The sequence below is a fragment of the Rhineura floridana genome, chromosome 6 (genome assembly GCF_030035675.1).
Source record: "Rhineura floridana isolate rRhiFlo1 chromosome 6, rRhiFlo1.hap2, whole genome shotgun sequence".
Lineage (NCBI taxonomy): Eukaryota > Metazoa > Chordata > Lepidosauria > Squamata > Rhineuridae > Rhineura > Rhineura floridana.
The window spans coordinates 71,814,165-71,829,557 of NC_084485.1; the positions used below are offsets into that span (position 1 = coordinate 71,814,165).

At 42.1% G+C, this 15,393-nt stretch overlaps 1 protein-coding gene across 12 annotated transcripts in view; it reads right to left on the reverse strand.

Moving 5' to 3' along the window:
- PPARD (peroxisome proliferator activated receptor delta) overlaps window positions 1-13,354 on the reverse strand; it is a 72,600-nt gene extending 59,246 nt beyond the window's left edge. For 9 of the 12 annotated variants that reach the window (XM_061632323.1, XM_061632317.1, XM_061632318.1 and 6 more), the window contains exon 1: window positions 13,255-13,354. The gene's annotated coding sequence lies outside the window, so the exon portion shown is untranslated. Of the gene's footprint in view, window positions 1-13,225 lie in introns of all 12 variants that reach the window. The other 3 variants (XM_061632319.1, XM_061632322.1, XM_061632314.1) reach the window with 3 other exon arrangements.
- Window positions 13,355-15,393: the final 2,039 nt, after the last annotated feature.

The window sequence follows — 15,393 nt, forward strand, 5'->3', positions numbered from 1 at the left end:
GAATTTAAGTAAAACTTCGGAAGGGAGAGAACAGTAGACAAGAGAAAGCCAGGCAAGATTAAGAATAAAGTTAATTAGATGTGACTATGCCAGCTGCAAAACAGATTTCAGGCTGTACCAAGGGCTACTGGGGACAGACACAATAGTGGCTGTTATCTCATTCTTTTGAGAAATATATATTTCTTTGCAATTTTTCTCTCCAACTCTTCCCTTCCCCTCCTCCTTCACTGATTATGTGCTTCTTTTGCCAGGACTAGAGTGCACAACTCCTACTATCTAAAAAGAAAACAAACATCAGATTGTCCTAACCTACAGGGCCAGCCCTTTCATTAGGCAAACTGAGACAATCTCCTCAGACAAGATACTGTAGGGCAGCACCCACAGCCATTCCTCCATTGGAGATCAGAACTATGTGGGCCACACAACCTGTCATGGACCCCCTTAAAGTAGCCTGCTGCAGTGGAGGATGCTACCCCATTGCTAGTAATGAGATAGGATTCAATGGTCAGCCCATTCAGCTTCTGTACCTGGAATGAGGAGGAGGCACTGTCTTGTCCTTGCTTCAGGCAACATCTTGGGCCAATCCTGCCAACCTAGCAAGGTTAGCCGTGCAACTTTTCAGTACTGGGGGGGGGTGAGCACTGATGTCTGAATAGGGCTCAGGGTGCCAGGCAAATGTGTATTAGGGATGGCATTCCACAATATAAAAGGGCCTGTCCCTGGCAGCCATGCCCCTCTCCTCTGAAGATGGAGGTACCTGCAGCAAGGCTCAGTAGATTATCTCTGTGATTTATAGAGGAAGGCGCGAACCTTCAGATTCCTTGGTCCAAGGTCATTTAGAGGTTTCTAAGTCAAAACCATAATTTTGAATTGCATCCAGAAACAAACAGCATGCCAGCAAAGAAAATTAAATCCCAACAAAATGTATGGCATTCACTATAGAAGTGATTACCACGGTTTGGGCTTCTATGGCTAACTTTCTGTACAATGCTCTGAGACGGACACAATATTCTACATGGGAAAGTTCTGGGAAAGCCTTTAGAGTAGTTCACCAACTCTTAAAAGGATTCCATCAACCAAATTTGCAAAGTACTATTCCAACATCTGATTCAGAAGTAACACCTCACTTGTTATACTGGTCTTATCACCCAACAGAGAAGCACAGAAAGCCATTGGCTCTCTATCTCTACCAGTTAATAATAAATAGAAAACGTGTTTCTTTTCTCTTTATCTCAGGGATCATTATGAAACACTCAAACACCTAGATCTGAACCATGGAATAGGATAATCTTCCTTAACCTGTGGCCCTCCAGATGCTGTTGGTCTACAACACCCACCATTCCTGACCATTGGCCATGCTGACTTGGGTTGACAGGAGTCAGAATCCAAAATATCTGGAGCGCACCAGGCTGGGGAAGGCCTAGTAGTTGAAAATGCTACACTTACAGCACTTCCCCTATTTACAGTACAAATACATATCCACTCCCAATAAACTAACTTGCTAATTGCTAATTTATGCAAAAAGCAACTGCTGATAGTCAGTGACAATTAAGGTTGCCAGATCTCCGTTTTTCGGCCTGAGACTCCAGTTTTTGGGGGTCCCCTCCGGCTCTCTGGCTGACCCACCATAATCTCTGGACTCTCCGCTTCAATTAAAAAAAAAGTTTCTAGGTGGTCAGGTTCCCGAGATATACACCAAAATATCAGCCTCCCCCCGCGACTGTTAAATCTGTTTAACGGATTTGTTATAGCAGCTCCTAGCAGAGCTTGGAAAAGTTACTTTTTTAAACTACAACTCCAATCAGCCTCAGCCAGCATGGCCACTGGATTGAGCTGATGGGAGTTGTAGTTTAAAAAAATAACTTTCCCAAACTCTGGTACTAAGCCCGCCCTTTCAGGATTGTAGCCAATAAGTGAAGCCAGGGTTGTGATTTGTTGACCCAGGCAGTGCCTACACTTAATTGCAAAGTCAGGAAATGGTGGCTTTGAGATCTTCAGTTTGAGTAAGTAAGAATATGCCTTAAAGGTTTTTTCATCTTGTGCGCAAGAGTCAGACCCTGGGCTGTTGGAGAGGGCAGTGCTTTGAAAACCTTGGCAATATGAAAGTATTTAATCCAATGCTTCCTTTTTTGGGAGTAAAGCAATGCTAATCCCATGTACCTGGAGTAAACCCCATTGAATTAATTAGGACTGACTTTTGAGTAGACATGGTTAGGATTGTGCTGTAAATTAATGGGACTTTTGAGTAAACATAACAAAGAATTGTGTTTGTGTTGTAAATCTTTCCCTCCTCCTCCAATCCTATTTTTAAAGCAATTAGGTAGGGTTTACCTAGGTATCATATTTTTATTATGTAGGAAACTAATATTGATTTTTTAAAAAATGTTCTGCAATGACCAACTGGTTTGACAATAAACTATTATATGGGGTGTATATTTACAAGTGTGTGTGTGTGTGTGTGTGTGTGTGTGTGTGTGTGTAGTCTTTCCAACAACCCTGTGAGGTAGGGTTGGTGATTGGAAAACAAGGCAGCTCACAATAAGAAATAAATCCCTTTAAAAACCAATAACCATAAAACAAGTATAAACTGTTGCAAAGCAGCTTGAAGTGGCATGATTCTGAACTTTGGGTTGTGTGAATGAAGTTTAGTTATTTATTTTTATTTATCATTTGATTTATATCCTGCCCTTCCTCTCAGTAGGAGCCCAGGGCAGCAAACAAAAGCACTAAAAACACTTTAAAAATCATAAAAACAGACTTTAAAATATATTAAAACAAAACATCTTTAAAAACATTTTTAAAAGCTGTGACTCCAAAATTTATGTATTTTATTTACAACAGTTACATACTGCTTTATTGTAAAAAATCTCAACGCGGTTTAAAACAATAAAATTATTGGCAAAAACAGTTAAAGACATGTATTGAAAAACATTCAAATTAATAAAACCAACAATGAGTTAAAAACAGATTTAAAAACACAATAGCTTCTACATGCGTGGATAGGCTAGCCTAAACAAAAATGATTTTAGCAGGCGCTGAAAAGAGGCATCTGCCTAATGTCAATAGACAAGGAGTTCCAAAGTGTAGGTGCTGCCACTTCGTTGTTGTTGTTGTTATGTGCCTTCAAGTCAATTTTGACTTATGGCGACTCTATGAATCAGTGACCTCCAAGAGCATCTGTCATGAACCACCCTGTTCAGATCTTGTAAGTTCAGGTCTGTGGCTTCCTTTATGGAATCAATCCATCTCTTGTTTGGTCTTCCTCTTTTTCTACTCCCTTCTGTTTTTCTGCATTGTCTTTTCTAGTGAATCATGTCTTCTCATTATGTGTCCAAAATATGGTATGTGTCCGAAGTCAGAGGAAGGCAATGGTAAACCACCTCTGAATACCACTTACCATGAAAATCCTATGAACAGAGTATCCAAAATGCTGCCACTTGACAGGACTGATTTCTTACAAGAGCAGAACAAGTACTATGTGGCACCCATAACATGGAAAGCACAGTTGAACTTGGCCTGGTGGCAAATCAGCAACCAATGCAGATTTCAGAGCAGAGGTATTATGTACTGATAGGATCTCACTCATGTCAGAAATCATGCTGCAGCATTCTGTATTAACTGACTGGCTGCAAGGATTTTTTTAGTTTTGGTTTTTGGTTATGAATCCTGACTGGTTGTGGGATGCTAAGTTGTCTGCCTTACTCATAGGAATCTTGTTGTGTTTGGTATGGTATTGCATTTAGGAAAGCATCGCTGTATTTTGTTTTTCAGTTTTTGTTTGCATTTCATTTACCTTTAACCTCACTCCCTTACATCCATAGAAGCAACAGCAGTGGTTGCATGTGCTCAGCTCAACCTCCTAAAATCCAGTGATGATGCACCTTGTTGGTTTCATGGCAGTTTGTTTCTTGCCCAATAGTCGTAAAAGAGAATTCACATATTTGAAAGTGTGGCTGCAGTTGTTGTTCCCAAGCTGCTGCCTGTGAAGGTAGACCAAATCATGTGTGTTTTCTCTCTGTCAATTATTACTCACTGGAATCGGGTTGGCTGTCAAAGTGATTTTATAGCAGCCCACAGGGTAGACAGAAAGGGTAGAGAATCTTCTTACTCTTACTCATTTCTCAGACCCCTTTCTGAAGTGAAGGGTCAAATCTGTAAAAAAGTTTGGAGCAGCCACATTAAAAGATAAGGGCAGGGCATTCCAGGCAGGGGGTTGCCAACCCTGCTTGGATATTGATGTCTTTGCAGAGGATCCCTAGTCAAGCTTTACCAACAGCACAATCCAAACTATATCTACTCAGAAGTAAGTCCTGTTCAGTTCTATGGGGCTTAGTCCCTTAGTAAGTGTGTTTAGAATTGCAGCCTTCAGGGGCATCCATCTTTACTCCCAAATGCTTCCATCTAACATCTCCACAACAATAGGCTCCTTTCTTCCTACAGTGGCCTTCTGGTGACTGGCCTGGCCTGGTGGCACTTAAACCCTTCTTGCCGAAAGCAAATAGGCTAGATTAAATGTTCCCTACCCAGGTTCCATCTTTTAGCTAAGATTTCTAGCTTAATTTCCAATCAGATTTTTTTTTAATTGTATGCTCCAAGCAACTGTGATTGATGCTTAATGTACCATGCTTAATGACATCACTTGGGCCCACCCCATGACATCACTCGGGCCCGCCCCTAAAATCTCCGGTTTTGGGATGCTTCTGACCTGGCAACCCTAGTGGCAATGCATGTTAGAGCCTGGCTGCTCATACATTGTAACAAGCCTGAACTTAAGTCCACCAACCAGGAAAGATTTAGGAGAGAAAAACACAATGACAAATGCCAGAACATATCACTACAAAACAATGCAAGGCAATACTTATGTCAACTAAGCATAACAAGAGTAAGGTCCCTGACAACCTCTGAACACTTCCCCCATTGTCACCTTATTTTTTCAGAGACACAAATATAAACACCTATGAAAAATAATAATTCTAAATCAAAACCCACTTGATCGTGTACAACACACTACAATGAAAAGAGACACCTAAGAGAAGTATGTGGTCGTCTCTTCTCTCATATGTCTCATTATCTTTTAGGCACCGTTTTGATTCTTATGGAACCCTGCAAAGCACAGAAGTACAGTTGGATAACGAACCATCTTACCTAAAACTCAGAGATGGTAGCACAATAATAGGATTCACCCTATTTTGCGGTTTTTGTTGTTATATGCCTTCAAGTCGATTACGACTTATGGTGACCCTATGAATCAGCGACCTCCAACAGCATCTGTTGTAAACCACCCCGTTCAGATCTTGTAAGTTCAGGTCTGTGGCTTCCTTTATGGAATCAATCCATCTCTTGTTTGGCCTTCCTCTTTTTCTACTTCCTTCTGTTTTTCCAAGCATTATTGTCTTTTCTAATGAATCATGTCTTCTCATGATGTGTCCAAAGTATGATAACCTCAGTTTCATCATTTTAGCTTCTAGTGATAGTTCTGGTTTAATTTAACACCCAATTATTTGTCTTTTTCGCAGTCCATGGTATGCGCAAAGCTCTCCTCCAACACCACATTTCAAATGAGTTGATTTTTCTCTTATCTGCTTTTTTTACTGTCCAACAAGTTCTCTCATAGCTGCCCTCCCCAGTCCTAGCCTTCTTCTGATTTCTTGACTATTCTCTTCATTTTGGTTAATGACTGTGCCGAGGTATTGATAATCCTTGACAAGTTCAATGTCCTCATTGTCAACTGTAAAGTTACATAAATCTTCTGTTGTCATTACTTTAGTCTTTTTGAAGTTCAGCTGTAGTCCTGCTTTTGTGCTTTCCTCTTTAACTTTCATCAGCATTCATTTGAAATCATTACTGGTTTCTGCTAGTAGTATGGTATTATCTGCATATCTTAAATTATTGATATTTCTCCCTCCAATTTTAACACCTCCTTCATCTTGGTCCAATCCTGCTTTCCGTATGATATGTTCTGCATATATTTTAAATAAATATGGTGATAAAATACACCCCTTTCTCACACTCTTTCTCATTGGGAACCAGTCGGTTTTTCCATATTCTGTCCTTACTCTTGTCCAGAGTATAGGTTGTGCATCTAAACCACATTTGTGGTTTAGATGGTTGTTAATTGTTTTCAATGCTGTATTTTAAAATTGCTGTAACCCATCCTGGGACCTTTGGGTGAAGGGCAGCTAATAAATGTTAATAATTATATCTACCTAGATTTCTCAAGACTAATGCCCAAACTGGGCCATTCTTCTTCTGCTTGGCCAAAAAAACAAAACAGAACAGAACACTGGAAAAAAAACAAGAAAGCCAATGTGGTGGTGTAGCTAGAATGTCAGACTAAGGCAATTCCCTTTTCAACCATGACATTCACTAGTTACCTTTGAACTCTATTCACACACACTCTCTCAGCCTCGACTATCTCACAGAGTTGCTATGAAGATAACATGGAAGGGGAAAGAACCATATTCTCAGCTCCTTGGAGAAAGAGGGATAAAATATATTTAAAAGAAACCATAAAAGTAAGCAAGCATGTATGAGTCCCCTGTTATCAGTGGACCAACGGGGTGACCACAATTTGCAATTGTCCCTAAAGTCACTAGGAGGCTTAGATGGGTAATTTCAGAGCAGTTTTAAAAAACATATTGCCTTTACTACAGAAATCAGGATTCAAGAGAGCCTAGAAACTGACCCCCTTTCATATGCCAATATATAACCAAGTTGAGCTTACTTGCCACTTCCTATATCCTAGAATTCCACAAACTCTTCATTCTTTGGCAAACTCCATTAAAACCACCTTTATCAGTGCAACCTTAGACATGTCTATTCAGAAGTAAAAAAACCCTGAGTTCATCAGGACCTACTCCCAGGTAAGTGTGCACAGGTCAGATTGCAGCCTTAAATGTTGTGAAACTTATTGGGGGCAGGGGGAGAGGGGAAATCACTTTCAGGTGCTTGCCATCTACTAGACTGGAAGAATAATTAATGTATGTTAAGTTTCAGGATAAAAAAATCAAGAGCTGCTAGTCTTTCCGTTAATGGAACATACTATTCTAGGTAACTGCCAGGCCAAGTGCTTCCCATTTGGCCCAAGCATTTTATTTAAATGTTTATATCCTGCCTCTCCTGCATTTGAGGTGACCTACATTTTACCGAGTATCCCACAAGCCCAGGGTCCACCTTATTATGCAACTCAGCAACTGTCTCCCATAGCTTGACATGGACCCTTGCCCTCTACCCGCAAACTGTGAACAGAACCAGAGATTCTATCAGAATTCTGTCCCTCAGTGCTCATTCTTGTTTCCCATTGTCTTAGCTCATGGAGAAAATGAAAGGTTGAGGTGCATATTAAAAAGTTCTATTATTGTCTGCTGATGCTGGGGAGGAAGCGGTTAAAGGACCCTTTGGCTTTGTCCACTTACTCACTCCCTCGTGAGGCAAGTCACAGACAGTGACGCTGGCCCTTCATTGCTTAATTCAAAATATGGTTCCTGTTTAGAATTATTGGTGAACTAGAGTATTTTCTGCCAAGCAAAGTGAGAAGATTACTTTCTTACTACGTCAGGGGAAGGAAACATGTAGCCCTCCAGATATTTTTAGACTACAATTCCCATCATCCCTTACCACAAGTCATGCTAGATGGGGTTTATTTATTTATTTATTATCATTATTTTTACCCCGCCCTTTTTCCAAAACTGGAACTCACGGCGGCTTCCAGATAAAAGCACACATATAATTAAAAACATACAAAAGTCTAGATTAAAATCGAATTAAACTATTTACAGTATTAAAACCATTCATACATACAGTTAAAATAATTCAACCTCAGTTTAAAATAATACAGTTAGGCAACAGCAATGCAGCACCCTTCAAGTCCTGTCCTTAACAGCTTTCAGTTCCAAAGGCTTGTTGAAATAAAAAAGTCTTTGCTTGCCGACGGAAGGACTGCAAGGGAGGGGGCCATTCTTGCTTCCCTAGGAAGGGAGTTCCAAAGTTGATCTGTTCTAGGTGTTTGTGTAGCCTATACTTAACTTAACTTAAAGCAAGTTGCTTAATTAGTTTTGATGGCTAGTGGCTACTTCAAGTCACTGGAATGTTTGTGTTACATCCCATTTCCTTGTGCGGGAACTGAAGAAAATAGTTTGGTAGTTTAATTACATCCAGCAACAGGGCAAGGGGGAGGAGTTGAGTCTTTGCAGCTGCCCGGCAAGAAATAGTACTGGAAATCTGCTGTTGCTTTTGGGGACTGATGCTATGTTAAGACTAGTATTGCTGCACTGCCTGCTGGTCTGCCTAATAGATTCCCCTCCCCTTCTCATTTTGCACGTATGTAAACAGATAAGTATCACAAACACATTGTAATTCTCCTGTATACATTCCTCCCAAGGAAAGTGATGCTGTATTCAATCAAATTTCAGCAAGCCCATCTTTCCATCCCGACCCGTGCTCATTCTAGAGATTTCTGAGCACTCCTTGCACTGTTTCCTACATTTGTATCTGTTACACACGGGGAATTAACTATCTTCCTGCCCTACCTTCCAGTTCTTTCAGAAGTTACTATTGTAATGCTGTACAACATTGTCAACTAGGAGCATGTCCAATATATTAGAGATGTTTGTATTATGGAATGACTGCACTACATTATGCACTTCAAATTACCATTTCTCCATCTCTGCAAACCAAATGGGTTTCTACTGAAGCTTTCATCCAAGTCTTCTTCCACACATTAAAACTAACAACAAACAACATTTCTGAAGTATTTCCAATGAGGTTTTTGAAACCTAGACAAAAGTAGGGAAAGCTATGTGGTGGACAAGTGGATAAATATTAAAACAAATACAAGTAAATTCAACACAGTTAATCTTCCTTGTCATCTTTATATATTTAACTCAATTAAACAAAATTAATTTTAACGCATTTGCCTTAATCTCTTTGCCATTTAATTTATTTGATTATGAGCCTGTTAGGAACCGAAATGTATGTGCCAGGAAGAAGTGTTTTAAATAAACTCTACAGGGATGGCAGATTTCAGGCTTGCAGGAAATACTTTTTTACTAGAACTGAAGTCCACCAGTTGGAGCTAAGTGCAAAACAGTGGCTCAGGCAGACAAACATAAACTAAGAATTAAGGGACAGGGTACCCCTGAACAAACTGCTCAGGCAGTAATTTGTGATGGATATCACAACCAAGCTGACACGTTCTTTCAAACAAAACCTACTCCTTACTTCCCCCAAAAGTTCTTTTTAAATTTTTTTTACAATTTTATTTTCAAAATAAACAAAATATAAACATAACCAACAAAATAAACCCAAAATATTACATTATGCAGATCATAATCATATTGCTTATAAAGATTACATTTTGATTATCCATAGTGAATTATTAACACAATTTTAATTCATACATTAATACTGTTCCCTTTTTTCCTTTTCCAAGAGTTCTTTTTCAGCAACTTAATTGTGTGTGTGTGTGTGTGTGTGTGTGTGTGTGTGTGTGTGTGTGTGTGTGTGTGTGTGTGTGTGTGTGTGTGTGTGTGTGTGTGTGTGTGTGTGTGTGTGTGTGTGTGTGTGTGTGTGTGAGTGAGAGAGAGAGAGAGAGAGAGAGAGAGAGAGAGAGAGAGAGAAATAGTTATTTAGTTGTTGTCCTCAGACAACTGGGAGCCAGAAACCTTGCTGATCTGCAAATTACTCAGCGATTCCCAAAAGATCCAGATCTACCTTCTACAAGATAGAGCAGACTATAAATCTGATAAATGAAGCATAATAAAATCAGTTACTCTTATTTATTAGATTTATATCCCGTCCTTCCTCCCAGCAGGAGCCCAGGACAGCAAACAAAAGCACTAAAAACACTCTAAAACATCATGAAAACAGACTTACAACAAAAGATCCTTCAAAACATATTAAAACAAAACATCTTTTAAAAAAAACTTTAAATATATATATATTTTTAAAAGCTTTAAAAACATATTAAAAAGCAATTCCAACACAGACATAGGCTGGGGTAAGGTCTCTATTTAAAATGCTTGTTGAAAGAGGAAGGTATTCAGTAGGCACCAAAAAGATAACAGAGATGGTGCCTGTCTAAGGGGGAGGGAATTCCAAAGGGTTGGTGCCACTATGCTGAACCTATGTTGTGCAGAATTGACCTCCTGATAAGATGGTATCTTCAGGAGGCCCTCACCTGCAGAATGCAGTGATTGACTGGGTATATAAGGGGTAAAACGGTTGTTCAGATATCCTGGTCCCAAGCTTTATAGGGCCTTGCACTAGTGGAGCATAGATTCTTAAAAAGAAAACAGCACACACCAAACCAAAAACTCCAACAATTATGCAAAAGCCTTGACTTTTCCCAAAGGCTTAGGTCAGGGATGGAAAACCTTTTTGGCAGGCCAACTTTGACAGGTGGGTAGGAACACCCACCTGTTAATCACATGACATAATTGTGGATGGTTGAAGCATACCTTGCTACAAGCAAAGGAACAATCAGGAACCTACTTTAAGCTTCTGACTTCCTCTGAAGCCACATCTGTACCTGCCCCACATCTGATGTCACTTATAGCATCTGGTATGGGGCAGGACAATGTGGCTTGAAGAACATGGCCTCACAGACTAAACTGAAACCCCTGGCAGGCCATGTTTAACTTGCGGGCTGGAGGTTCTCCATTCTGGCTTATGTATTCTTCATAAGACAAGAACATACACTATTACACTAGGGAAAGCAAAGCAAAGTACACAGCTTGTGAAGGTTGCCTACCACCATCCTGTCTATGGAAAAGGGGACACAATACTTCCTTGGTGCCCTATTACAGATACAATACCTGTGTCCTATTCAAAGCAATCTGATTACTCTGGGATGCTAGTTCAAGCACTAGAACAATCCCACCTACTCCCAAAGCTAGGGCAACACCTTCAGTCCCAGAGGCAAACCAGAGCATTTGGAAACATCCTGCATGACCAAAGTGAACTTCTTTTAAAAGTCATTTCAAAAAACCCAGGTAATAACTGTCAAAGAAGATAGCCTTTTCTTCAAATATTGTAAATTCTATGTTCTGAATATCAAAAGAACTTTTACAAGGATTTTACTATAATTCCAACCGTTAAATAATGAACGGTAATAACTAATGTTATTTTAAAATATATGAACTTCCACAAAAAAGAGTTATTTAGAATCAGAGACCATAATCAGGAATGCATTTTATTTAGATTTGTAGTCCACTCAGTCCTTCCTCCTAAATATCGGGATAAGATGAATAACAAAGCAAAGTAAAAATTTCAGCTATCCATTACTCTGTCTTTCCCTATCACTTTTTCTGACGTGCTGTGCTTTGGTTTTTTTGCCATTGCTGCTAGGTGTATGACTTTTTGCTGGCACATAATCTTGTCAAGTCTCAGACAGGACAGTCTTTGTTTTAATGTTAATTTTTAACTGTGTTTAAAAGCAGAGTTGTATGTATTTGGGATTTTTATTAAAACAGTCTATATATTTAAAAAATAAGTATGCTGGGGAGACGATGGTGGTGGCAAGACAGAAAGGCAAATCTATGTCTTAGCCTTTCCTCTTTGTACTTCCAAACCCGCAGAGTCAGTACTAGGTTATAGGGATCTTCAACAACATGTCTCCATTGCTCCTAATCCTTCTCACGACCCCTATCTGACAAATACAGTCCACTACACTGCCAAAAAGGAGGGGGGTAACAAGCTGGGCAAAGATGGCAGATCATGTGTGCTCTTTCTGGGTAGCACGCTAGGAAGGTTTGGTCCCAATGCCACTGCCCAGCGACAGAGAGAGAGAGAGAGAGAGATGCAACCTCAGCTTGCTTGTCCTTTTCTCTCAGATTACTGCCTTAGGGTGACCAAGGATTGGGCTCCTGGGTCCAGTCCCTGCTGATATTCCACCCAGAGGGAAAGTACAAGTGAGTGAAAGAGGATGAGACAATTGCTTCATGCTTAGGCTGGCAGCTGAGTCTGCCCACTTGAACATCCATACTCAATCTCTGGGCATCAAAGTGGTGGGTATTGGGCCCAATCATTTCTCCTGCACCACCTAAGCAGACTGTAGTCACAGGTCACATGCTTTCCTTAAGGAAGTGTTGCAGAGCCTAATAACCTGCCCAGAGATAGAGGGTGAACAAGCTAGAGGAGGCAAGCTACTCCAAGTACAGGCACTGCCTTCTCTAGGCAGATCTGCTGGCTGGACTTCTCCCCACAGTGGCATCCACAGTGGACAGCGGCCAGAGCAGCTACCGCTCACCTCTGTTCTCTGACTGAACAGTGTGGTGAACCCAATCCCTACCGCTGGACCTCCCAAAGTGGCAGGCGAGCCATCACGGGCAGCATAAGCCAGTCGTTGCAACCACCACTCACTTTCCCCCTTGAGAGAAAGCCAGCATCACCTGCCCTGTGCCATCTGCCCTTGGGGGGGGCGGCATAACAGTGGGGATTTGGGCCAGTGAGCCCAATCCTTATTCCTCCTAAAGCAGTGCCCACAAAGGAGGGGGGTAACAAGCTGGGCAAAGATGGCAGATCATGTGTGCTCTTTCTGGGTAGCACGCTAGGAAGGTTTGGTCCCAATGCCACTGCCCAGCGACAGAGAGAGAGAGAGAGAGAGAGATGCAACCTCAGTAAGCACGTACATAAACAAGCAGAAGTAGCAGATCACACTCTCTTAGGGAAGTGCCACGGGCATACCCCTAACATACTATTCAGAAACAGCATGTATGACGCGCCACTCGCTTGGGTGCCTTTGAGGAGCACGCTGGGGTGGGGTGGGGACTGAGGAGGACGGGGGTGTTGAAGGTGAGTCGCTCAGGGTCCAACATAACCCACAGCTAGCTGGAGGGGGCAGGGGGGGAACGTAAGAAAAGGCTAAGACACAGATTCACATTTCTGTTACCTCTTTCCCACCTTCCAAAAGGGAAAAAAGCACAGACAAGCGAGCATCAGCTGTCCTGCGCCATCCCTCCATCATCACCCCAAAGTCTTGAGAAGAAAAGGTTTGGAGAGGGTGGTGTTGGTGTCGCTGTGCAAGGCACAGAGCCAGACAACGGCGCCCAAACCTCGCAGAGACTGTTGCCCCTCAGCAGCAGCTGGCCAACACCCGGCGCCACTGGGTACTCCTGAGGCCTCGGCAGCACCCCCAACGTAGACATCCCCCCTAATCGGGAACACTACGCTCCCTATTGTGAGTTGTCCCGCACCACAACCCGTCCCAAGGGGGGAGTCGTCCTACCAACGCCAGGCGCTCCTCCGTCACCTCACCTGCTGGCAACGAACCACGCACACTCCTCGGCCACGCTCGGCGAAGAACTTTTGTCATTAAAAACCCCAACCCGGCCCGACAGCCACAGCTCTCCCCGCCCCTCCCTCACGTCACGCGTGATGAGTCTGACGCCACCACGCATTGCCACCCCGTTGGCCAGTCAGCGGCGTGAGGATGGTATTAGCATATCGCCACGACGACGGCCCAAGCCCATCCCCGCCCCCAAAGAGAGGTTTCCGTCGTCAGCAAATAGAGCCGACCCAGCGCGCTCCCCCGGCGGCGGTTGGCGGGGGTTCTTCTGCTAGAAGGGGTGTGTGCGTGTCATATAAGGCCGTCTGAGGGCGGAGAGTTATTCAAACTTGGGTGAGAAACGCTGGGTCGTTGCCTGAGTAGAATTGGTCTCAAACATTTCACGGACGGATGTAAATAGGTACAGGGGATGGATGAGCAAGCAAACAGTTTCCAAAAGAGTGCAACAGCAACCTAACGTTTACGTCAGATACTGTATCTGCATCATAGAAGCTATACCCTCTTACCTTGGAATAAGCCCCATTGACATCTAGGGGACTTACTTCTGAGTAAATATGTACAGGATTGCATGGTTAGATCTGGGGAAGAACCTCAGCTCAGTGGTAACAGAGTATCTACTTTGTATACAGAAGGTCCCAGGTTCAATCCCCTGCATCTCCAGGTAGAGCTGAGGAAGAAGGGCCCTTCCTGAAACTCTGGACAGCTGCTGCGTGTTGACAGTACTGAGCTAGATGGACCAATGGTGTCTCTCAGTATAAGGCAGCTCCCTATGTTCTATAACAGGGGTTCCCAAACTGTGGTACCCAGACAACTAGTGGTCTGCAAGCTTCATTCAGGTGGTCTGTGGCATATCTGTGGATTTGTGGTTGAAGACAGCACATCAACCACATTAAACACAATGTTTTTAATTGTATTTTATTGCTTTTATTTCTTATATTGTATTTCACTGTATTACAATTTGAATTCTGTGGAATTTGAACTGCAATACAGTAAAATATATAAGAAATAAAAGAAGCAATAAAAAATCATAACAGCATCTAGCACAGCACATTACAGTTCCTATAACAGGCAGAAAAATCATTAAGGATCATTAAGTGGTCTGTCAAGACTCTATTTTCATGTGACCGAGAGAGAGAGAGAGAGAGAGAGAGAGAGATTTACTAGGATCTCTTAGGACATGGAGTTGGGGAAGGGAATCTTATTTATTGTTAACAGTGACAATTTCTATACTGTGTTGTGTGTGTTTTGGATTAGCCTGACATTACTATCTAATTTCTAAAAAAGAGATCAGTCTAGATTTAGATCAGCCTAGAAGCCACATGCTTTTAAAGCCTTCCCTCCTCCTCCCCCATGCACAACACAACATAGACACATTAGACTCTGGCACATACACAGAGGAACTTCACTACTACTCAATATTGATAAGCTCACTCCACTACTCACAAGTGGCAAGAAGTTTCTAGGGCACAGTGCTTGCTCAGGTTTGGTTCCCTGTAGGAGATCACTACAGCCTTCCTGGCGTTTTGTAATATTTGCATTTATTTACATATACAGGTTGACCACAGATGAAGGCACAGCTTAAATACTCTTAACAAGGCCAAAGCCCATTGCTTCCACATCTGATTTTCTGGGAGATACCCAGCACCCTAAGAAGCTTAGAGAGCCCAAATTCAACTTTCTGTCTCTCTTCCTCTATCAGTCCTGCTTAACCCAGAAACACCTTGATTACCTCATCCTTAACTGGGAAACAGGGAAGTTCTGCCTTTTGCCCCTGTCAATGTATTTCCAACTTAGCTATTCAGGATAAGAGAAACAAATTTGAAGAACTACTCACATGACAAAGCTTTGTTAGTGACTACCTGCAAATCAAAATACCAGTTAAAACATTTATTGGGCTTGTGGCTGTTGCCTTTTTAGAAACATAGTTGCTGGGAGCAATGGAGGCTGGTGGCTCCCCCCCTGGCTCCAGGGGGGCAGTGAATCTGCTCCGAGTTTTAGTCCAAACTTTCAAGGTTGTAAGTACCTTGGACAGCTCCTTGGAAGTTTGGACTAAAACCCAAAGCAGATTCACTGCTCCCTTGACATCAGAGCCACCAACCTTCACTGGC